General features: G+C 45.1%; 1 protein-coding gene across 5 annotated transcripts in view; it reads right to left on the bottom strand.

Annotated features, from left to right (window-relative positions):
• Positions 1 to 21,690, bottom strand: part of RABGEF1 (RAB guanine nucleotide exchange factor 1) — a 75,231-nt gene extending 53,541 nt beyond the window's left edge. For 2 of the 5 annotated variants that reach the window (XM_058681223.1, XM_058681226.1), the window contains exon 1: positions 21,555 to 21,690. The gene's annotated coding sequence lies outside the window, so the exon portion shown is untranslated. Of the gene's footprint in view, positions 1 to 21,528 lie in introns of all 5 variants that reach the window. The other 3 variants (XM_058681224.1, XM_058681228.1, XM_058681225.1) reach the window with 2 other exon arrangements.
• Positions 21,691 to 23,287: the final 1,597 nt, after the last annotated feature.

The raw sequence follows: 23,287 nt of genomic DNA, 5'->3' as shown, positions 1-23,287 counted from the left end.
AAACCCAGGGACACACACACACACACACACACACACACACAAAACCCTGTAACAAAATGGGCAAAGGAAATGAACAGACATTTTTCAAAACAAAAGATTCAAATGGCTAACAGACATATGAAAAGATGCTCAGGCTCCCTAGCCATCCAAAAGATACAAATGAAAACCATGTTGTGGTACCACATAACTCCAGTGAGACTGACCTACATTCAGAACTCAACTAACAACACCTGTTGCTGTGGATGTGGGGAAAAAGGCACCCTCCTTCATTGCTGGTGGGAGAGTAGGCTAGTATAACCACTATGGAAATCAGTGTGGAGAGAGATTAGAGAATTGCAAATAAACCTACCATATGACCCAGCTATCCTGCTCCTAGGAATATACCCAATAGAAATGAAATCTGCATATGAGAAGGGGATATGTCATCCTGTATTTGCAGCAGCACAATCCAGAATAGAAAAGACATGGAAACAATGTAGATGAGCATTCAAAGAAGAGTGGTTAAAGAAACTGTGGTACATCTACTTCATGGAATATTATTCAGCTATTAAGAAGAATGAAATTATACTATTTACAATTAGGTGGTCCAACTAGAGACCATTATGCTCAGTGAAATGAGACAATCACAAAAAAACAAATATCGTATGTTCTTTCTTATATAAGGAAACCAGCATGGAAAGTGTAACTTCAATAACCCAATTCATACTGTTTTTGTTTTGTTTTGTTTTGTTTGGCTATATCCCATGTGTTTTGATGTTTTCTATTTCAGTTTTATTTATTCCAAATACTCTCTTTTATAAAACTTGTCAAATTCACTGCTGGCTCATGGATTATACGGTGGCATCATTTTTCCCAAGAGACTTTTGTATGTATTTGATAAAACAATTGAATGATTGATATTCTGGAACACTAATAATTCACGGGAAAGGTTATGTTCTTATCCCTAGAATTTCCTGATGGACCCTCAAAACTGTGGGATTCCCTATGGCTCATCTGACCTCGGAAGAGCAGCAACTCCCTTGAATACAACGCTCCCCCTGGAGAAGATGGAACCCCAGGGGAACTGCCTCTAAGAACTGAAAAACTAAATTTGTTTAATATTCCTCTTGTTCCAGTAAAGGTCAGGAGTGCAGAGAAATTCTCCACCTTCTTAGCATGTTTGAGGAAGACTTTAAGTGTAACTTATTATTTATAGATAACAAATTCTTAACGGCCTGAGACATTAGAAAAGCCATAGAAACTTGTGGTGGGATCCAAGAACAACCCTGACACCCTCTTAAAAGGAGGTTGTGTGTACAGAGCAGGAGGGGATCTCAGGGTGGAACTGGAGGATAAGAGGAGGTCTGTATCCTAGTCCTGGAAACTCCCAGAGGCCTCCCAAGTGCTTCTGTCACAGAAGCGATGAATACTTTGTCAAGGATTGTCAGTACGGACACCGAGAACTGTATCCCGACTGCCTAGGAGATCACAGGGAATATGAATGCCTTCAGAGGCTGAGAACTCTGAGGTCACTCATTTCCTATTGGATTTCCCACACGGGATGGCAGCAGCCCCAAACCCTCTCACAGGGTCTGGTGACATCACAACTACAGCCAGGAGCCCCAGGCGGTACTTAAAGATAAAAGGGTTGTAAATCTCCTTTTAGACTCGGGAGAGGGGCTTTCTCTGGTCCTTATCTAGTTCCAGCCTTGCTCCCAGGCCTCTCTTACACCAAACATCAGGGTTGCTTGTGAGCCCAACATTAGTTCACAGTAAAGGTCAGCTAGCTGATAATCACTCAGCTTGTATCTTACTGATCAGGCTTCCCATTTGCTTTTTAGAGATAGAGATAGAGATAGAGATAGAGATAGAGATAGAGATAGAGATAGAGATAGAGATAGAGACAGAGAGAGAGAGAGAGAGAGAGATAGAGATAGAGATAGAGATAGAGATAGAGATATATAGTCCGGAACAGCCAGGGAAAAGGCCAACTCGCCTATAATCGCTCAGCCTGTACTTACTGGTCAGGCTCCCTATTTGCTTCTCCTGGACTGTACTAGGTAGGATGTAGGGTTAAATTCTTCCTCACTCACTCGGTTGTTGGAGCTTTCCCTGCTCACCTGCCTAAAACTTTTCTATTCAATTGTTAAAATGCAAAGTTCTGTAAAATCATGCTTAACCACTATATACTGCAAAGCTTAAATTGTGGCTTAATTTTCTCCCCAAAATACTTTATCAATTTAAAACTGTTAATGCTAAACAAGATGCAACTGCATAGAAACTTTGATGTTAAGTTTGTACTCAGCTGTTATATATATGATGTTGATCCTTGCACTGTTCCTGTGCCACTCTGATTTAGGTTAAACTCAAAAACATGTTAGCTTGGGAGGAAAAAAAAAAGGGTTTACAGCAGCTGGTTGTGTATATACGAAAATTGAGATGCCAAGGAAGTAGTCACAGGATGTGGTTAAGAACTTGCATTTTCTAACATATTGGTCACTCAATGCCATGTTAATTAACTTCATAATGTTGTTAATTTCGATGTTTCTTCCTATTGGAAACCCCAATGCCTATTAAACTGTGTCATAAAATAAAGAATTCAAACAAATAAACAAAACAAAGCTAGCAGCCAGGAGCTTCCTCCGAGTCTCCCATGCGGGTGCAGGGTCCCTAGGCTTTGGGTCATCCTCAACTGCTTTCCCGGACCACAAACAGGGAGCAGGATGAGAAATGGGGCCGCCGGGATATGAACCAGCACCCATATGCGATCCTGGCGTGTGCAAGATGAGGACTTCAGCTGCCAGACCACCACGCTGGGCCCTACTATGGCTTTTTAAAACTACCAGTGACAGACTGGGGACTGAAATGCTACTGAAAGCTCCTAAAAAGGGGAAATCATAATCATTCTAAGTCAGACTATTCTAAGTCAGAACTTGAAAGATGGAGTTCTATCTTCTAGCTCGATGGAGACAACAAGGTAGGTGCAACTATAATGGACATTATTCTGTCGATGGATCCATGTGTAGACCAAGGCAGTTACTCAAACTTCAAGTTCCAGGTCTCTATTTTGGCAGGGCTCTCTCAAGTTACAAGCTCAGCTGGTCAAAGCAGAAGTCTTACTGGAGGATTCAGCAGTCTCCATCTGTCTGAACATTAACGTGTGCCTACTCAAGGATGAATCCTAGCAGGAAGTCAGGCACAAAATTAAAACAGGGAATAACACTCACTACAGACATCAGCAGTTGCACCTGGATAAAATTCATCTCATCCAGCTGTAAATGGACAATGGGCATCAACCACTACTTTTGAATATTTGCAAAAGCAAAAAAAAAAGGAGAATAGGACAATTTTTTTTTTGGTTTTGTTTGTTTTTGAGGACTAATGTCTTCATGAGTCTTAGATCAGTAGTGTATGGGTTTTGAGGGCTCTTGTGAACTTGTAAATTTCCTTCCTCCTGTTCTTTTCAACCTGTTTCCATAGTCTCATGTGTTACCCTTTCTTCTGGTAACAGATCTTGGACTTCTTCCTCTTTGTCCCCAGTTCAGCTGTCACCATGGAGCACTACCAAACAACCTCCTGAGCCAAGTACCCCAGGTCGACAAATTTTCTCCCAGGCATGAGATACACACCCCTGAGAGCTGCAGGAGCCCTACCTAAGGTAGTCCAGGGCAGCTGTGTTGGAGGGCAACACACCTTACAAAGTCTAACATGTGACTGGGGGACCAGAAGAGGCAAGGATCTTGGGAACGAATGGTGTTTATCTGCTTTTGAAGGAAGGCCAAGTATTTCAATTTATTTTTGAGGAAACTGCCCAAAATATTCATGCTCTCATCGTGCACGACCACCACCTTTCTGCCTGCCCATTCGCCACCAACTGGGAAGGAGAAATTTAAGTATTATCAGATGCTCTGTTATCACTAGGCCAACACATAAATGGGTATAAGCGCACAGCAACAGCTCTTTTGGTTGTGGTTAAATCCTTAACCCCAAAATAGACATCTTTCCATTTTATTGTTTTTTCCTCTTCTCTGAACTAGAGCCCAAGTAGTATGTGCAATGGGCGTGCAGTCATGGCTGGAATAAGAATGTATGAGCTAAACTAAGAGGAAGCGAAACTATTGTTCTCCACAGTTGGCTGAATGTGGACAGTCATGGAAATGCATGGCACAGTCAGGACTTAAGTCCATGTTCTGAAAACAGGAAAGAAAAGTGGTCTCTCTTCACAGCTGAAATCTTTGTGAAGGGCTCAAGAGAGTATTTCTGGGCTTAGCACTAGGCTGTGCACGCATGCAGCTGATGCTCTTCAGAACCAAAGACTGACTCAACTACACTCAACTAAAAAATGAGCAGAAGACTCAAACAGACATTACCATGATAGTTGCACATACTGAAAGTGCAGCTTAGGATGCACAAACCAGTGTGGGATGCTTAGGGCCGACTCCTGCCTTTGCTTCTCATCTACATTTCTACCAATGGGCTGGGAGGCCACAGGTGATGGCCCAAGTGTATGGGTTCCTTCTATCCACAGGGAAGATCGAGATGAAGCGCTCAGTTCTTGGCTTCAGACTGGTCCACCCCTGTGGCTGTTGCAGGTATACAGAAGAGTTATCCAGAGATTAGAAAGCTCTGCCACTGCCTTTCAAACACATTCACACCACGCACACACACAAAAAGATGCACACGTTAGTGTCACATTTCAGTAAGAGAAGACGACACTACCAATTTCAATTGTGTTTGCATATTAAGCATCCCTACACGACAAAAATGGCATCCCCTTCCAGGGGAGGGTCCAGTTTACTGTCTAGCTCAGTAAAGACAGTGTTCCCCTCTGCAGGCAGCTCGACCTAGCATCCATTACAAGACTCAGGTTCCAGAAGCTTGAGCTCCTCAGCTATGACACTGCCCCTACGGAGTTCAAAGTTAGTCTTTGTGAACAATGAAGTTCTCTGTCTCCACTTCAGGAATCTTCTTTCACCATCCAAGAAACTGACAAGAAAACCTGCTGCTTGTAAGCAGAGTAAAATCTCAGATCCTTCATGGTTTTTGACAACATACGTGGCAAATAAGCACACGAAAGCTAGTTTTAAATCACTAATCATTAAAGAAGCACAAGTGAAAAACACTATAAAATATCATTCACACCCTTTAGGATGGCTGAACAAAACGATGACACCAAGTAGTGGCAGAACAGCTAGAACTCTCAATGCAACGCAAAGTAGTACAGACACTATGGAAAAGCGACAGCTTCTTAGGAAGTTAAACAGACTTTTCACATGACTCGGAAATACTACTTCTTAAAAAAAGGAAGAAAAAGAAGAAATCCCACTTCTGGGTGTTTTCTCTAGGGAAATAAAAACTAATGTTTACGTAAAATTCTCTGCATAAATGTTAATTCATCCCCGGCTGTAGCAATTGACTAGGTTGCCTTGTACCTAGGCAAGTGTTAACACTGCTGAGAGAAAGGCAGCCAACAGCAGGAGGCTATTCTGGCCCGGGTTAATGCCAAATCTGTGTTTACAGGCAACATAATTGCTCCCTCCCTCCCTCCTTCCTTCCTTCCTTCCTTCCTTCCTTCCTTCCTCCCTCCCTCCCTCCCTCTTTCTTTCTTTCTTTCCTTCGTTCGTTCGTTCGTTTCTTACTAGTGAAGGAACTCCACCCCATCCAGGTCACAGATGGGGGCCTCCGACTGCCCCAAGGAAGAAGTTTGGGGACTTACTAGATTGGGAACAGTTGAAGGCAAGTTTGACTGGGAACCTATGATTTCTAGGGTCTTCCGTGGACCAGGCCACTGCACTTGCAGACAGGCAAGGGAGCTGATAGAGTGGTCCTCTAAAAGGGAAACTAGAGGGTATGTCTGGGTCAAGCCAAGACACCCACCCACATGGGAGACCTGGGCTGGGCTAAACAGCATCACTTGCTACCCATTGGTGCTCACAGAAGCTGAGGCTGGCAGGGCATGTCTGGCTGGGCTAGACTGCAGTACCCACCCATGAGTGTCAGAGCTGGGGGTGGGTCACGTCAAGCTGGGCCAAAGCACCTAACAGAATGTAAAAGAACTGGATCTTGGGGTAGATTCTCTAGGGGACTTATGGGCTTGTCTCTGTGGGCTTGTAGCAGCTACCAGCTTATGGGAAAACTGCAGGGGCAATGGGCCAAGCTGGGCTAGCCCAGGAAACTCGTCTGACAGGAACTCACCTGACACTCATGGGGGCTGGGCCTGGAAGGAGACTGGGTGGGTCCAGGCTGCTGCCCCTGCGGGCATTTTTGACATCTTAGGAACCTGGGGAACTTCCCTACTAGTCTTCAGCTCCCTCTGGGGAGCACAAGAGCCTGAGCTGTCGACTGGCTGCAGCACTCGTCAGCATGCATGTGGGCCTGCTGGTGCTCACAAGAGCCAGAATGGGTATGGGACAGGCCAGGTTAGGCCACAGCACCCATCGAGTCACAAGAGAGCCAGGTTTGGGGATGGACCAGGCTGGGCTAGGATACAGCACCATCACTGAAAGCTGGAATGGATGCGGACCAGCTGGACTAGGCCATGACACCACTGGGTGAATGTCAGGAGCGAAGGCCGGCCATGTCAGTCTGGGCAGCAGCACCTGCCAGGACACAAAGGATCTGGGCCTGAGAGTGGGCCTGGCAAAGGAACTTAGGGAACTCCCTGCAAGGCACAATTTCCATAGGTGAGTGCATGAGAAGGAGTCAGCACAGGGGGGACAACAAGGTTGTGTCGAAGACAACACCCACAAGTCCATACAAGGACTGAGGTTGAGCCAGGCCAGGCTAGGTTGCAGCACCTGCTGGCAAATGCCAAAACTGGGAGGGAGCCATCTCAGGCTGGGTGGCACCTGTAGGAACATGTAAGACCAAGAGCTGGAAGTGGTAGGGGAATATCAGGGACTCCTTTGCTGATGAGAGCTGGAACTGAGGGCAGGCCAGTTTGGGGGTAGGCCAGTTGAAGTAGGCAGCAGCAAGTGCCAGGACTGTGTGAGTCATGTCAGGCTGGACCACTGTACCCCCTGGCACGTGCAATATCCAGGGCCGAGAACATGCCTATCAGGGGAACTGTGGGCCCTTCCCTGTTAGGCTGCACCTATCACTGGTGAGCACAAGAACAATGGCTAGGGACAGGTCAGGTTGGACAAAGTGGGGACACCTGTGGGCATACATGAGGACCAGATCCAGGGCAGGTCAGGCTCGGCTAGGCCACAGCATCCATGGGTATGCAAAAGAGCTGGATGGGATATGGTCCGTGCTAAGCTAAGCTGCAGCTGAGGTTGGTACGTACAAAAACTGGGGCTGGGGGTGACTGGTGGGGGCTATTAAGTGTTGCCCTGACGAGGCTGCAGCACCTGCTAGTATTTGTGAAGACTAGGTCTGTAATAGACTGGTTGGATTGGGCCACAGCACCCATCAATTTGTGTGAGATACAGGGCAGGGGCAGAAGTGACCAGGCGTGTGTGTGTGAGAGAGAGACAGAAAAAGAGAGAGAGAGAGAGAGAAAGAGAGAGAGAATGTGTGATGGCTGGTGAAGGTTACCGATCGCACCTGACCCTGTACTGCATGGCACACACAAGAATCAAGTCTGAAATCACCCCAGGTGATGTTTCTTGGAGGACTCCCCAACTACACCGCTAGACTCAAAACCATTTCAGCCATTTGGGGAGTGAATCGGTAGATGGAAGATCTCTTTCTGTCTCTCGCTAGGTCACTCTGCCTTTCAAATAAATAAGTCTTTTAAAAAATTAAATATAGGGCCCGGCAGCGTGGCCTAGCGGCTAAAGTCCTTGCCTTGAACGCCCCGGGGATCCCATATGGGTGCCGGCTCTAATCCCGGCAGCCCTGCTTCCCATCCAGCTCCCTGCTTGTGGCCTGGGAAAGCAGTCGAGGACGGCCCAATGCTTTGGGACCCTGCACCCATGTGGGAGACCCGGAAGAGGCTCCTGGTTCTTGGCTTCGGATCAGCGCAGCACTGGCCATTGTGCTCACTTGGGGAGTGAATCATCGGATGGAAGATCTTCCTCTCTGTCTCTCCTCTGTGTATCTCTGACTTTGTAATAAAATAAATAAATCTTTAAAAAAAATAAAAACTAATGTCTATATACTCACTACAAAATCAATTTTACTGTATGACTTTAAATAAAAGGCCCCACAAGGAATTTATTTGAAAGTTGGAATTAGAGACAGGGAAAGACAGAGTTGCCATGTGCTGGTTTACGCACTAGATGGCCACAGCAGCCAGGGCTGCAGCAAGCTGAAGCCAGGAGTTTCATCAAGGTCTTCCATGTGAGTGACAAGGACCCAAACACCTGGACCATCTGCCTCTGCTTTTCCCAGGCTGTTAGCAGGGAGCAGCCAGGACTCAAACCTGTGCCTCTCTAGGCTGTACCCACTACCCAATGCGATACAATGTCACCCCAAAGAGTTGCTTTTTCAAAGACAGAGAGAGCAGGCTGGGCAGCCCCTCAGCAAAAAGCTCTCCTCAGACTGAGTGGCAAAAAGCATCTGGCGGCTGCTCGGCGCTCAGCCCCCAGGGCCATGGTGCATGAGCAGCTACAGGCACTGAGAAAGCAGAGGCTGGGGATCCTGGCAATGTGGCCCAACAAGCAGAAATGAGAAACAGTGTCTCAGTCCAAGTTCTGGATCAGTCAGCCTGGCCAGGTTAACTAACTTAGCACCTGAAAAGCCTGAAAAGTCTAAAGCAGTAGAAAATTTGCTACTTACACAGAGGGCAAGATATAAACAACTACACAATCAGGTATCAGAACAAGGCTTAATGGAAACTCTTGAAAAAGTAAGCCAACAAGCAGAAAGCAAACAAATTCAACAGAAGAGATGTAATGGACTCTAATGAAGATGATGACTAACTAAAAAAAACGTTCAGAAACTGGAGCTTAAGGGAACAGATCTGATTACATGTTTACTTTATTGTCAATTTACCTTTAAAAAAAACTTATGCAAAAAAGACAAACAGGGAAAAAAAGACTTACAATTAAATATTTATGAAACTTATCAAGATAGGAGTTAGCTTATGAATAGATGGAAAATTCAGGAAACAAAAGTTCAGCACAAAAACTGAACACCCTACCTAGTTTAAAAATGCCCCACCTATAACCAAAATAGGAAGCCAAATAATAGGTACAATTAGATATTTTATTGCATTTGTAAGTAACAAATCTTTCCCACCACCTCATAAGCTATGTCAATCTGACAAAAAACAATGATTTGTTTTCATGTGTATTTTCCCAAAGGTGTTAAACATCTTTATTAATGTTTTTTGGGGATAGTATGTTTTCTTTAAATAAATTAATATTTCATTTTTTTGCTCATTTCTACATTAGTAATTTGTATCTTTTATCTTCCATTTAGTTATAAAAACATCATAATTTTAGCCAGAGATTTCAAAGCTATATGCAAATGTCACTAACTTATATCACTAATTTTAACAGGAATATGGATGTCACAGCGAATCAATGTAAGAGTTTCAATAGTAACACAACAAAGTTACTACACACTAGCTGCCCTAATAATTCCTGCCGATAATCAACCCAGAAACCATAAAGCACAGCTTGTTGCTGGCCTGAGTAGAGCCGGGCCAGCAAGCATGCTCAAGGAGGGAGCTCTAGACAACAATCCTCTATTGTCCTAAAACACAACCTCTTCTGTCATGCAAAACCCCGACTCTAATCTCAGCACGCTATTCCCTAGGTGAACGCCTTCTGGCCTTCTGTCTACCCTTTTGTCTCTTCCAAGGAGGCAGCCAGTTCTCCAAGTGGCCAACATGTTTGGTAAAAATCATTCCACTTCACAATAAAGTGCAATACATGACATGTTTTATTAAAGGTTTTTCGTTTTTTGAATATTAATTGTATCCCCCAAAATGAGATAAGTCACTCTGTTAACCCTCAGTTTTAAAAAAATGAACTTTCCTTAATTGTTACAGATGAAAGTAATGGAAAATTTAACAAACTTTCAAAAGCTAAAAAAAATCCCATCTTCCAGCAGTTGAATTGTATCTCCCCAAAATGATAGAATGAAGTCCTAACCCTCTTACCTGGGAGGAGAGCTTACTTAGAAATACTCTTTGCAGATGTAATTAAGACAAGGTCATTACTGGGTCAAGGGGGGCCCTAAATCTGATAACTGGTATCCTTATAAGAAGGCAGAAGACAAACACAGGCGAGAGGGCAGCTCGGTGTCTGTTAAGGCAGAGCTGGGTGTGACACAGCACGCCAAGGACTCCAAGGACTGCCAGCAAATGTCCACAGCCGTTGCACGAGACGTGTTCCTGCTGAGGACTTGTTTCAAGTCACCTAGTTTGTCTTTTTTACAGCACCCTAGGAAAACATAAACATCCAGGAGCAATTGTAAACTCTATAAATAATTGAACATTTTTCCACAAGTCACTAGTTTCTGCCAAACAGCATAGCTAGCAAGTAACAGTCCTGCTTTGTGCCTTTTGTCCTGGCATAGAAGTACGCCCTTTGATCCTTAAAAGCAAACTCCCTCAGATAAGAAATTAACAAATAAAAAAAAAAAAGAAATTAACAAAGGCCCATTCTATTTATGAGCACACAGGAATATTTATGTTTGTCTGTCTTCAAAGAGCATTAAAGAACATCTGATTCCACATTCCCTGTGGACAAATTAATCCTCTCTTTGGTTGTTCCCTCAGCATTCTATAAATACAGCTATTATAATATTTGTCTGTTAAAATCACTTGCTACATACACATTCAGTCCACTTAAGCACAGAGTCAGAAACAGAGTGGGTACTCCACAGGCGTTTTCTAAGTGTATAAAATGATATATCCACAAGACTAACAAAATGCCCACAGACACCGCTCTTTTACTCCTGTTCTTTATTCACCCTCTAGAGCCCAGGGAAGGCAGGGATGAAAAATTAAATAGCAAATAATAATAATAATAATAATAATTTTAAAAATTAAATAGCAAAGCAAATAATTTACGAAGCAGTGGTTTTCAAACTTCAGCATGCATCACTGCCACTTGATGCCTCACCTCAGAGTTTCAAATTCACGGTGTCCCGGGCAGGGCCTGGGAATCTGAAGTCAACAAGTTCCTAGGTGATGCTGCTGGGACCCACTGCCAAAAAGCAAGCACCGGTAAGTACGACTCCTCATGACTTGAGCTCTAATGGGAGACTCCCTTTTCTCAATCTGCTGAGAGTTGCCAGGGCAGACCAACACTCCTGCTGGGCACTTGGAAAACCAGGTACATTGTACTACTAAAGGTTTAAAGGCATCAGAAAGCTGCCCAAGCACCTAAACAAACTGTAGGAAAGTGAGATATCATTCTGTGGAGGCTTTTTCCCAAGTACATTTGCTGATTCTAGGGCAAAAGGCTTGGAATCCAGGCTTTGCTGAGGCAGCGGAGCCATGAGAGTGTTACGAACTCAAGAATACACTAAAGGGTAAGTCAAAAGCCTGGCCTAGCACGCGAAGCTGGTTTCCCCTGAAAATGCTTAACAAATCCTGCAGCTCCACACAGAGGGTGTCCAAGCAAAGCCCTGCGTCCCCGCAGGTCCAAAGTGAAATGCTCAGCAACCTCCTCGACCCCAGGTGACGGGCCCACCGCCCCCAGGTGACGGGCCCACCGTGATCTCACGTGGTTGTATGCTACACGTTCTCACATGGTTATGTGCCACAAGTAAGGACAAACTACAAGGAAACAAGCCCTTATCAAACTGGCGACACAATCTCAACCTTCAGTTCTGTCCCTAACAGTACTAAGGGACGGGCACCTACCTGCCTAGCCAGCTGCCATCTCTGAAAAAAACAACACTGCAACTGGCCATGACCAATTGCGCTCAGAAAACTCGCAGCAGCTGAGAGGAGGACAGATCCACAAATATCAGATACCTTGGAGCATAAAATGATAAACTTCTTTGACCTACTGTTAAGTTCACACATATAGACACAAATGTTATTGTTCTGAAATACTCATAAATTCAATTTTTAAGATCACAAAAGCAAATACTGTTCTTGATAATACATACATTAATAAAAATCTAGACTCAGTCTGTGAGATTTGCAAAGTCACTAAAACTCCTGATCATAAAACCTAGATTTCCTGGGCCTGGTGCGGTAGCCTAGTGCTAAAGTCCTCGAACTGCACACAGCAGGATCCCTTATGGATGCTGGTTCATATCCTGGCAGGCCCACTTTCCATCCTGATTGTGGCCTGCGAAAGCAGTCGAGGATGGCCCAAAGCCTAGGGATCTTGCACCCATGTGGGAGACCGAGAAGAGACTCCTGATTCCTGGCTCCTGATCGGCGCAGTTCCAACAGCTGTGGCTACTTGGGGAGTGAATCAATGGACGGAAGATCTTCCCCTCTATATATCTGACTTTCCGATAAGAATAAAATAAATCTTTTGTTTTAAATCTAGATTTCCTGTTATTAAACTCACAGGAAAAAGAAAAAAAAAAACACTTTAGAAAGTATTTTCTGGCACTGAAAATCTCCAAATACAGCAAACCGCTTACTGAAGAAGAAATTAAACACTGTGCTCAGAGCAGGTGTTTGGCCTAGTTCAAGATGCTGGTTGGGGTACAGAATTCCATATTGGAGTGTCTAGGTTTAATTCTCATCTCTGCTTCGTTTTTCTTTTCTTGTAAAAGTCTTACTTGTTTATCTGAAAGCCTAAGGTACAGAGTGGGTGGAAGAGGTGCCTGCAGCAGCTCCCAGTACGCTGCAGCAGCCCAAGTCAGGAGTTTTTAAGCTCCTGTCCTGCAGTAAGATTGAGAACCATGCAGTGCAGAGTTTCCACACATTTGATTATCTAAGTGGCAGGAGGCAGGAATGGAGCTGCCCTGGCAAGGGCTGAAAACCAGGAACAAAACCAGGAGCTTCATCTGGGTCTCCCACAAGCACGGGATGCGCCCAAACCCTTGGGTCACTTTCTATTGCTTTTTCCAGGCTATGAGCAAGAAGCCAGGTCAAAGTTGGAGCAGCTGGGATGTGAACCAGAACCTACGTGATAAGACACCAGGTCACAGCTTTACCAGCTCTGCCACAATGCCAGGGCTTCCCCCGCTCAGCTCTGGTTCCTATTTCAGCATTCTGCTAATGTGCACCCCGGGCGTTAGCAGATGATGGCTCCTTGCTGCCCATGTCCATAAAACACCTGGACTGAGTTCTCAAGACAGCTTCCACCTGGGCAGATCGTTACCTGCATTTGGAGAGCAAGTTATTGAATGGCAACCATCACAGAAAATATTATTTTTTTAAAACAATCTATGTTCCACTGACCACAAATGATAGGATCATCATTAAAACAATTATAGGCTACGTTTGGGACTAGAACTGGATGGGAATCAATTCTGTCAGAATCAAGAACTTCAACTTCTAAAGGACCTCAGTTTACTTCAAAGCAACATTTTACATGTATAGTGTATACACACTCATACAGAAAATAATGTTTGGGCCCAGCGCAATAGCTCAGTTGGCTAATCCTCCCCCTGCAAGAGCCAGGATCGCATACATATGCTGGTTCCTATCCCAGCAGCTCCACTTCCCATCCAGCTTTCTGTCTGTGGCCTGGGAAAGCAGTCAAGGACAGCCCAAGACTTTGGGACCCTGCATCTATGAACGAGACCTGGAAGAAGCTCCTGGCTCCTGGCTTTGGATCTGATTGGTTCTTGTGGCCATTTGGGGAGTGAATCAGTGGATGGAAGAGCTACCCCTCTGTCTCCTTCTCTGTAGCTCTGACCTTCCAATAAAAATAAATCTTTAAAAAAAATAAACACTGCTTCATAAATACATATATGTATGTACATATAATTTTTTAAATTTTGTTCAGTTACTAGACTAAATTACCAAAAAGGTAAAATTTTTCTACAGCTTACACCCTGCAAATGATCTTATAGATAACAACAACAACAAAAATCCCTTGTAATTTGTTCCCAAATACACCTAAGAACAAAGGTAGGCTTTTGGAATCGAATGGTATCTACTTAATACAGCTTATATTCAAAGGATTTCAACACTAGATTTCCAGTCTCTGCCGTAAGACAGTCTACTTGCTGGAGCAGGTAACATCACAGCAAGACTTTACGATATCAACAGTTACCTTATGGGTATGAAGGCACTTTACCATCTGATTATTTTCATAAACGATGCTAAGATGCACGTGTCCATTCAAGACTATATATCTGAAACCCTAGGCAAATAAGAATCAGCATACTTATCACTGCAACCTCAAACATGTGGCCCATAAAAATATGTAATAAAGATATAACCCAACTGGCTAAGTCAGAGCCAAACATATTATCTTGAGACACAGACCAAGGTGTTTAGACACTGTATTTCAGTAGCCTACATTGTTTTACATTTTTTTTCCAGAAATGGAGAGACCGACCATGAGAGATCCCACCGAGTTCCCAAATGTCCCCAAATGCCCATTAAGGAGGTACTTGCAACATCACCTGCCCTCTTCCAGAGTCTGCATTAACAAAAAGCCGGAATCAGGATCCTGAACTTGATTTGAACCCAGAAACTAAAATACAGCACGCCAGCATCTCATTTGCTAGTCTAAACAAGCGCCTCTGTTTTCCCACTTTGTTTGTGTTGTTCTTAAAATATCCTACTCAAAACTTTGGTCAGTAGCCCAATTCATTTTTCAGGAACATGTTTAATAAACAAAGTTAAAGGCTATATGGAAATGCAATTAAGGATCTACAACATTACACAACTATATTTAGGCAAGGACAGTTTCATCCACTGTTTGCTGATTAACAATGAATATGGATGGTCTATTAGCACAGAGGCTGGTCCATGCTAACATTCAATGAATTGGAACTTGAAAATGTAACTTCTTCGATTTGAGCAAATTACAGATTTAACAGCTCGCTAGACCACTTATCTGTGGAACAGATCAATGCTAGGGCACGCATTCCAAAATCAACTTCCAGAAATGAAGCTTAGGTCTAAGGACATTCTCTTAGCCTGTATCTGTGGATGTGAGTGGCTTTCATTCAAATACGCGCCCTTGTTGGACTCTGGATTTCCATGCCTCCATAACAATACAGGCCTATTAAAGCACACAGCTCCGTGACTAACCAACAACAGAAAATAAATGCACTCAAGGAAGAGGAAGCACAAACTCCAACCCCACCGCAAAATCATTACAGAAGCTCCACTGAGAAGGAAAAAAATGTAAGGAAGTCTGAGGAGGGTGCCGTCCACCTACACACCCGGATAATCCAGACATCTGAGGGCTTAGATCACATGTGGCTGGAACTGTTTTTTACCGAATTATATTCTGATGTAATAGCAACCTACACACCAAAGCAAAGGAATTTTACTACAACACAACACAGCACTCTGAAATCCAAGTGCTATTTACTTAAGCATGCAGTTGAGAACTTGTCCAATACAAGCAGGCTTTGGGGATACAAAGGAGAAACTGACATCAGTGATCTTATTATAGCCATTCACCTAAGTAAAATTATAATTCTACTGAATACTAGAACTGGCAAATATTTGCTAATAAAAAGCAAAATTAAAATTGCAGTTCTCTAATACTTCAGCCCAACTCTGAGTAGAGTTCAACAATCACTCATCTCTTATGTAGTAACTGCATCTTTAGAAAACAATATGAATGCTTTATGGAACAAGATGTTCTATAAGTAAATGATACGTTCCACTTTAAAAAGCTGTAGCGCAATAAGAAGACATTTTCTCCCATCAATAAAGCATTTTACAGATTTGAGTTCTAAAGCTTCCCTTTACATACTCCAAAGTGCTTTCTAAATGAAAGAAAATGTTTTAATATTATGACTAAAATTAGAAAATTCTAACAGTGAACAACAAAACACTTTCATTATGGGCCAAGCGCAATAGCTCAATGAGCTAAACCTCCCTTTTCCAGCGCTTGAATCCCACATGGGTGTCTGTCTGTGTCCTGGCTGCTCCACTTTCCATCCAGCTCCCTGCTTGTGGCTTGGGAAAGCATCAGAAGATGTTCCAAAGCCTTGGGACCTGCACCCACATGGGAGACTGCCGGAGTCCAGCTCCGGCCGAGGTTCGGAGCTCGGGAAGGGTGCGTGGATGAGGCGTGAAGAGAGAAAGAAAGAAGACGGACCACCAGATTCCTTGATCGTAGTGGACAAAGCGAGAAAGCTGTCCGCTTTATTTATACAGAAGCAGTACAAAGTTTTTTCTTAGGGGCATATTGACATAGCTTCAGGGGGGCACAATTTACAACTTCTTGAGAAATGATTGAGGAAGGATTCCATATTCCTTGCTTATCTTGGCTTGTCAGTCTTCATCTGCTCTCCTCAGGTCTGGACTATAACCTAGGCGCCTCCTGTGTCAACCAGACCCCTATCTTGTATGAGTTAAAAGGTCTGGGGCCTTGGTCTATGGGGATCGGGGTTATTGACATTAGTTGGCCATTAGGTCTGTAAGCTCACACAGTTTGTTAAAGCAAGGGTAACGACGGCGGAAAGAATTGCAGTTAGCAATGAGCTAAGTTACTCTATTTAAGTTTCAACTCTACAATGGATGAGTGAGTGTTTCCAAAGACAATTCTACAAATTGTTTCAGTATTAGACAAGGCATTATCCATTCCAACGTTGCAACCAAGAGTTTTTCAGTAGACAACACATCTTATGCAGTAATACACTCCTAATACAATTCTTATTCTACAACTTATCTATCACTAAATGGGAGAAATACATCAAGAGAGAAAAAACATGAAGATCTAAGACAAAAAGTTATAAACATTACATTCCTCTACAACTGCAGGCTCTACAACTTCATAAGTGATCAAACAATAATCAAAAATATATCTTTATGATGTTAGTGAAATCACCCTGTATTTCCTCTAGCTAAAAATTTATGAAAACAACTAAAACAGCTACATTTTCTATATTCTAAAGAATTGCAAGGACAGGCTAACCTTTAAGACCACAGTAACTATATTTTTTTGCCTTAGCAGGATAGGCTTCAGGGTTACAGTAGCTATATTCTTCGTCATAGCAGTATGGCCTTTAGGGTCACAGTAACTATATTCTTTGTCATAGCAGAATGACCTTTAGGGTCACAGTAACAGGATAACTTTTAGGGTTCCTCTTATCAAGCCATTCCCCAGAAAGCATGCTAAATATCTGGGCCAGATTTTCTGGCAATGGGTAAACAGCACAGACTTAATTATACTCCTGTGTGTAGTTAAAGGCCCACTCACCAGGACATCCTCAGTAACATTAACTCTTAATCTCACATTGGTTGTAAAAGCCATCTCACAGGGGCAGACAATGCCTCAATAGATTACAAAATTCTTAGTGGGGTGGTTGAGAGTCCATGCGAAGGGGAGTGAAAACTGCGTCAAGGTGGTCAGAGATGAATCCACTTAGCCCTGCTAAGCAGCTGGTAGCTCCCCGGGCCCTGCCAGTCAGGGAGCTGTTCTCTTCATACCTTCGTGTTATACACACCTACTGCATGGACTCCATCAGGAGACCTGCAAAAAGCTCCTGGCTCCTCACGTCGGATCAGCTCAGCTCGAGCCAGGGCGGCCACCAGGGGACTGAACCAGAAGATGGAAGATATTTCTGTTTCTCTTTCTCTACTATATATTTGCCTTTCCAATAAAAATAAACAAATCTTAAAAAAACAAAAACAATTCCATTACATATTAACTTTCGACCACATAAAAAGTTATAAACATACTCCTATGTAAAAAAATCCCACAAAAGCCCATTTTAATTTTAAATCACAAACCAAATCATTATAAAAAGCAATTACAATTCAGCATTTTAAGTAAAATGTAGCAGGCCAACTTCAAAATTTTTCCATAAATTTCTGTACAATCTCTTTGCTTCTAACACAGAATGCTGTCACTCTCCTTGAGATAACACAGTATCTAGAGGCCCCAAAATTCCTGCTACCTCCTGCTTCCAGAATTTCAGCAATCTTCTTGCAGTGGCTGGGAAAATAAAAAGTTTAAGAACCTCAGTGTGTTTGTTAACAGCTCACCCTCTCACAAACACACATTTATCCTTCTGAACTTCTGACTCTGAATTTTATCTAATTAATTGATCACAACCATGGCTTTTGGTCCTCATAGGGACCACAGACAAGTTGGCTATGCCACCAAAAAAAAGTAAAAATGATCCACCCTACAATAAAAATTACACTTTCAACTCTACTGACAGCTTCATCAAAACCCAGGAATCCTACAGGGAACTTGAAAATAACACCATAAAAGTACTACCTTTGGGTCCAGCGTGGTAGCCCAGTGGCTAAAGTCCTTGCCTTGCATGCCCTGGGATCCCATTTGAGCACTAGTTCTAACCCCGGCAGCCCCACTTCCCATCCAGCTCCCTGCTTGGGGCCTGGGAAAGCAGTCCAGGACGGCCCAAAGCCTTGGGACCCTGCACACATTTTGGATCAGTGCAGCTCCAGCCATTGCAGCCACTTGAGGAGTGAATCAACGGATGGAAGATCTTTCTCTCTGTCTCACCTCCTCTCTGTTTATCTGACTTAACAGTAAAAATAATTAAATAAATAAAATCTAGGGCCCGGCAGCGTGGCCTAGCGGCTTAAAGTCCTCGCCTTGAAAGCCCCGGGATCCCATATGGGCACCGGTTCTAATCCCGGCAGCTCCACTTCCCATCCAGCTCCCTGCTTGTGGCCTGGGAAAGCAGTTGAGGACGGCCCAATGCATTGGGACACTGCACCCGCATGGGAGACCCGGAAGAGGTTCCAGGTTCGTGGCTCTGGATCGGCGCGCACCGGCCCGTTGCGGCTCACTTGGGGAGTGAATCATCGGACGGAAGATCTTCCTCTCTGTCTCTCCTCCTCTCTGTATATCTGGCTGTAATAAAAATGAATAAATCTTTAAAAAATAAATAAATAAATAAAATCTAAAAAAATGTTACTATCTTTCACTAAAGCTTTATCTAAGCATCTAACAAATGAATTTAAGTAGAGCCAGCATGATGGTTTAATAGGCTAATTCTCCACCTCCAAGTACCAGGATCCCATATGGGTGTTGGTTCATGTCCCAGCTGCTCCACTTCCCATCCAGCTCCCTGCTTGTGGCCTGGGAAAGCAGTCGAGGACAGTCCAGAGCCTTGGGACCCTGCACTCACATCAGACACATTGAAGAGGCTCCTCGTTTCTGGCTTCAGATTGGCTCAGCTTCTGCTGTTACAGCCATTTGGGGAGCGAATCAGCAGATGGAAGATATTTCTCTGTCTCCTTCTCTCTGAAAATCTCTTTCCAATAAAAACAAGTAAATGTTTTTTTAAAAATGAATTATTTAGTGGGTTAAGTCAACTGTTGTTTCCCACACTTATCAACAATATAGATTGTGGCAATTCAGCTATGTGAAATAACATATACAGTATCTCTACCATGATTTATTGAGGGGAAAATTTATGACTTTGAAAATATTTGGTCTTCACTGTGAAACTCCTGTTTTATTGCAGTAACTATAGTCACTTGGCAGCATGTCTAACATGAGTCTCAGGTGCTGTTAGGTTACACAGGTATCTCCTGTATTTTAGAGGTGGGTCATCTCTACGAAAGACATTTGCTTCACAACCAATAAAAACACACGTGCCAGATATTAAACTCACACAGCCAAGTGTGAAATTCTGACTCTAACTGAAGACTGACACGGGGCTGAAGTTGTGGTATAGCACGTTGAAGCCGCCACCTGCAATGCTGGCATCCCACAGGGACACGGGTTCAAGTTCCAACTGCTCCACTTCTACCCAACTCCTTGCTTCCTTGCCTCCGAGCCAGGAAAAGCAGCAGAGGATGATCCAATCGTTTGAGCCTCCAGCTATCCCCATTCCCAGCCCCTTGGGGAGACTTGCAGGGAGCACGGGGCTTCAGACTGACCCAGCCCTGGACATTGTGGCCATTTAGGGAGTTGAGCCACCAGATCAAAGATCTCTCTCTCTCTGTTTCTTCCTCTAACTCTTCTGGATAAACAATTCTCAAAGTTCTTTACCTGGTACAGGTAAATGAAACATGATCTCGGTTCTAAGACCAACAACAGAAATCAATTAATTATTCTTAATGAATGCTTGTGAATTCCCACTATAGTTTATGAAGACAGAAAAAAAGGCAGAATTCCTGTTTAAAGACATTTCCAACTCAGTTGAAGAGACACCCATAACTCAAAGTTAGTAAATGAATACATAATTCAAACATTTATTGTAAGCAGAAGACCGAGATACAAGTCAGACGAAATCAAGCACTAATCAGGCACACTGCTCATCAGCCCCTGGGCAGGCCAATGTGGAGGAGCCAGGTAAAACTCCATTTTCACCACACAATAATTCCACAAGCACCTCCTTGGAGTCAGTGGCCTCTTCTCTGCTCTTCCTCCCTCCCCCATAGACTCACCTACTTCCAAAATTCCCATCCCACCTAGTTAGCTTGAATGTTACTCACACTGCAAGATACTTCAGAAAATACTCACTTCCTCCACCCTCCACACCCATCTGGAAGGTCACAGCTTCTCTCAACACTGTGGAGTAACACACACCGCTCGCCATACTGTATTAATAATTACTATCTTTACCACACATCTCTCTCCCAGATCAGCTAACTCCTCCAAAGAAACAGGACTGCTTGGAAGGGAAGCTAGAAAATAGTAATAATCATCAAATCGTCCCCCTAAGACCAGCAAGTCTGAGTTAAACCGTGTTTATCCTTCAAGGATTAACAACATAATCAAATCTTCTGGCATCTCTGGTAAGCTTTCTTGGTAGAACTATTCTTATTTAACAACAACAACAACAAAAAACCCTATTTTTTGACCTTCCCCTCCCCCCTCCAAAAAAAAAACCTTTTCAGCCTTTGTGGGCTTGAACCTGCTCCCCAGTCGTCCTGGCAAAATTTCACATCGAACTTCCAGGCGCGCCCACCGTGACAATTTCCAACCGCAGACACTGGTCAGCCGCGCTGAGACACCACCAGCTGTAGATGACCTGGCCCTCCTCTCTCTCTCTCTCTCTCTCTCTCTCTCCACGGAAAACTTCCGTGATGGGCACCGGCTCTCCTGCCGGGACTTCTCACCCAGCCCCGTAACTTCACCCTCCGTCGCCGGAGGAAGTTAGCACTCCAGACTTGAAATGCCCGCGCCACCCAGGACACCGCCTTCGCTGCTCCCTCCCGGGCGCTTCTTGTCTGTCCCTCGCGGGGGTCCCGGTGCCCCTGCCTTGGGCCAGTCTCCCACTCTCGACGCCTTCTCGAAGAGCCAGCCGCCACTACAGGTGTCCCCTTCGGACAGGGCGGAATGAGAGGGCAGCCAGCCCGGGAGGGTGCCCGTCCCTCGGAGTTCGGCCGGGCCGTGCATAACTTGGGGGAGAACGGTGAGTGACCAACAAGATAAGGGAACCGGCGCTGGCCTAGAGCCGGCAGGGCCGCGCTGCCCGGCGCCCGGGTGTGGGACGCAAGGCGGCAGGAGACACCGAGGCGCGGACCCGTGACCCCGCAGCCCCCTCGGCCCGGCAAGATGCCCTTCCTCTCCTCCCGCCCTCGCTCCCGGAGCTCCGAGCGGCGCCCACCTCCCACCCGTCCCTCTGAGCCTCACCCCGTCCGCGGCTCCACCGGCGTCGAGGCCGCCCGCTCTCCCCGCGTCGTTCCAAGTAGGTCCTGACTCAGTCGGTCCACTCCCCGCCCTCACACCCGCCCTCCCGCTCACGCCCCGCCCCAGCGCCGCGAGCGCACGCACGTCACGCACGCCGCGTCACATCCGGGGCTTTGCTCTGCCGGGCGGGGAGGAGGCCGCTGAGCAGGGCGGCGGGACGGTGTGGTCACCCCGCCGTGCCTCGAGGCCGCCTAGAGGAGCCACGGACGAGCCGATACTTCCCTTTACGCCCTGCTTCTGGGTTCCGGCTTGGAAAAGCTTGAGAGCGTCACCCGGCCTCCGGAAGTGGCACGGAATGGGAGAGCGTCCGAAAGCTGAGAGAAGGGAACCACCTGCGGAATGTAGGATTTTACCAGCGTTCGAGTTAAAGAGATTGATCCAGGGGCCGGCGCCTTGGCCTAGTAGGCTGAAGCCCTGGCCCGTGGTGCCGGTTCCCCCTTGTGGGTGCCGCTTCTAGTCCCAGCCTGTCCACATCCGATGCAGCTCCTTGCTTATGGCCTGGGAAAGCCGCCGAGGATGGTGCAAGTCCCTGGGTGCCTGCACGCACATGGGAGGCCTGCAAGAGCTCCTGGCTCCCAACTTCGGGTCAGCGAAGCTCTGGCCCTTTAGACCATGAGCAAAATAAACCCAGAAGCTGAGTAAGTTAACCAGAGCCACACACTGTTAGTGTTCCAGTCACACGTGGTGAGATCCCGTTCTGCTTCCTGTTTCAAGAATGTTGGAGACAGAAGCCAAATACTGAGTGACCGCGTGTGTGTCCTGGGTCAATGCCATCTGTGCCATGGTACTGCACCCCTAAAGGAATACGAAGGGGGGAAAGATCTACGTCTGTGTGTGAGAGAGAAGCAGACTTGGCTTGGAATCTCAGCTTTACTAACTGTCGCCTCTGTGATCTTGGACAGACGGCATTCTTATACAGTCTTTGTAGATTTTCGAAATAGGGGTTAACCTGCTGGTTCTTCAGTTCCTTTCCCCATGTGTGATGCTGGCAAGGCTGATAGTACTGGAGCCTACGACAAAAATACCTCTGCTAAGTACTAGGTGCTTAAGGGAGAGGTGGGGAAGCCAGTGAACAGCTATAGTAGTACACTGGACAGTGGTCATTGCTGTGGAAAAACAATACAATAGGAGTAGGAAGTGCAGGCAGCCTTGGTTAACAGCAGTTGAAGCAAGCAGTCAGGAAGCCTGGATCTGATTCCAGGCCCTGCATCTGATTCCAGCTTCCCACTAGTAACACCCTGAGGAGCAGCAGGTGCTGGCTGAAGTGCCTTCGTCCCCTGGCTCCTATGCAGGAGACGCATCGAGTTCCTGGGCTGTTGGCCTGGGCATGGTCCAGCTTTAGCTGTTGCATTTGTTCGAATCAGTAAATGAAACTTTTGAGACTGTTTATGTTCAAATACATCTTTAAACAGAGCAAGCATCTGGTGCAGCAATGGAGATGCCATTTGGGATGCCTGTCATCCTGAATTGAAGTGCTCTACTTCACATTCCAGCCTCCTGCTGATGATGGGAGACAAGAGGTGATGGCCCAAGTACGTAGATCTTCAGCTCCTATATAGGTATTGTTGGGCCCGATGCAGTCAATGGCTCTGTGTCTAAATCCTCAACTTGAGAACACTGGGATCACATTTGGCAACCAGTTCCTGTCGAACTCCCTGTGTATGGTCTGGGAAAAG

This window comes from Ochotona princeps, chromosome 24 (genome assembly GCF_030435755.1).
Source record: "Ochotona princeps isolate mOchPri1 chromosome 24, mOchPri1.hap1, whole genome shotgun sequence".
NCBI classification, from domain to species: Eukaryota; Metazoa; Chordata; class Mammalia; order Lagomorpha; family Ochotonidae; genus Ochotona; species Ochotona princeps.
The sequence above is the reverse complement of the archived record's forward strand: the minus strand, read 5'-3'. Positions and strand labels throughout refer to the sequence as shown.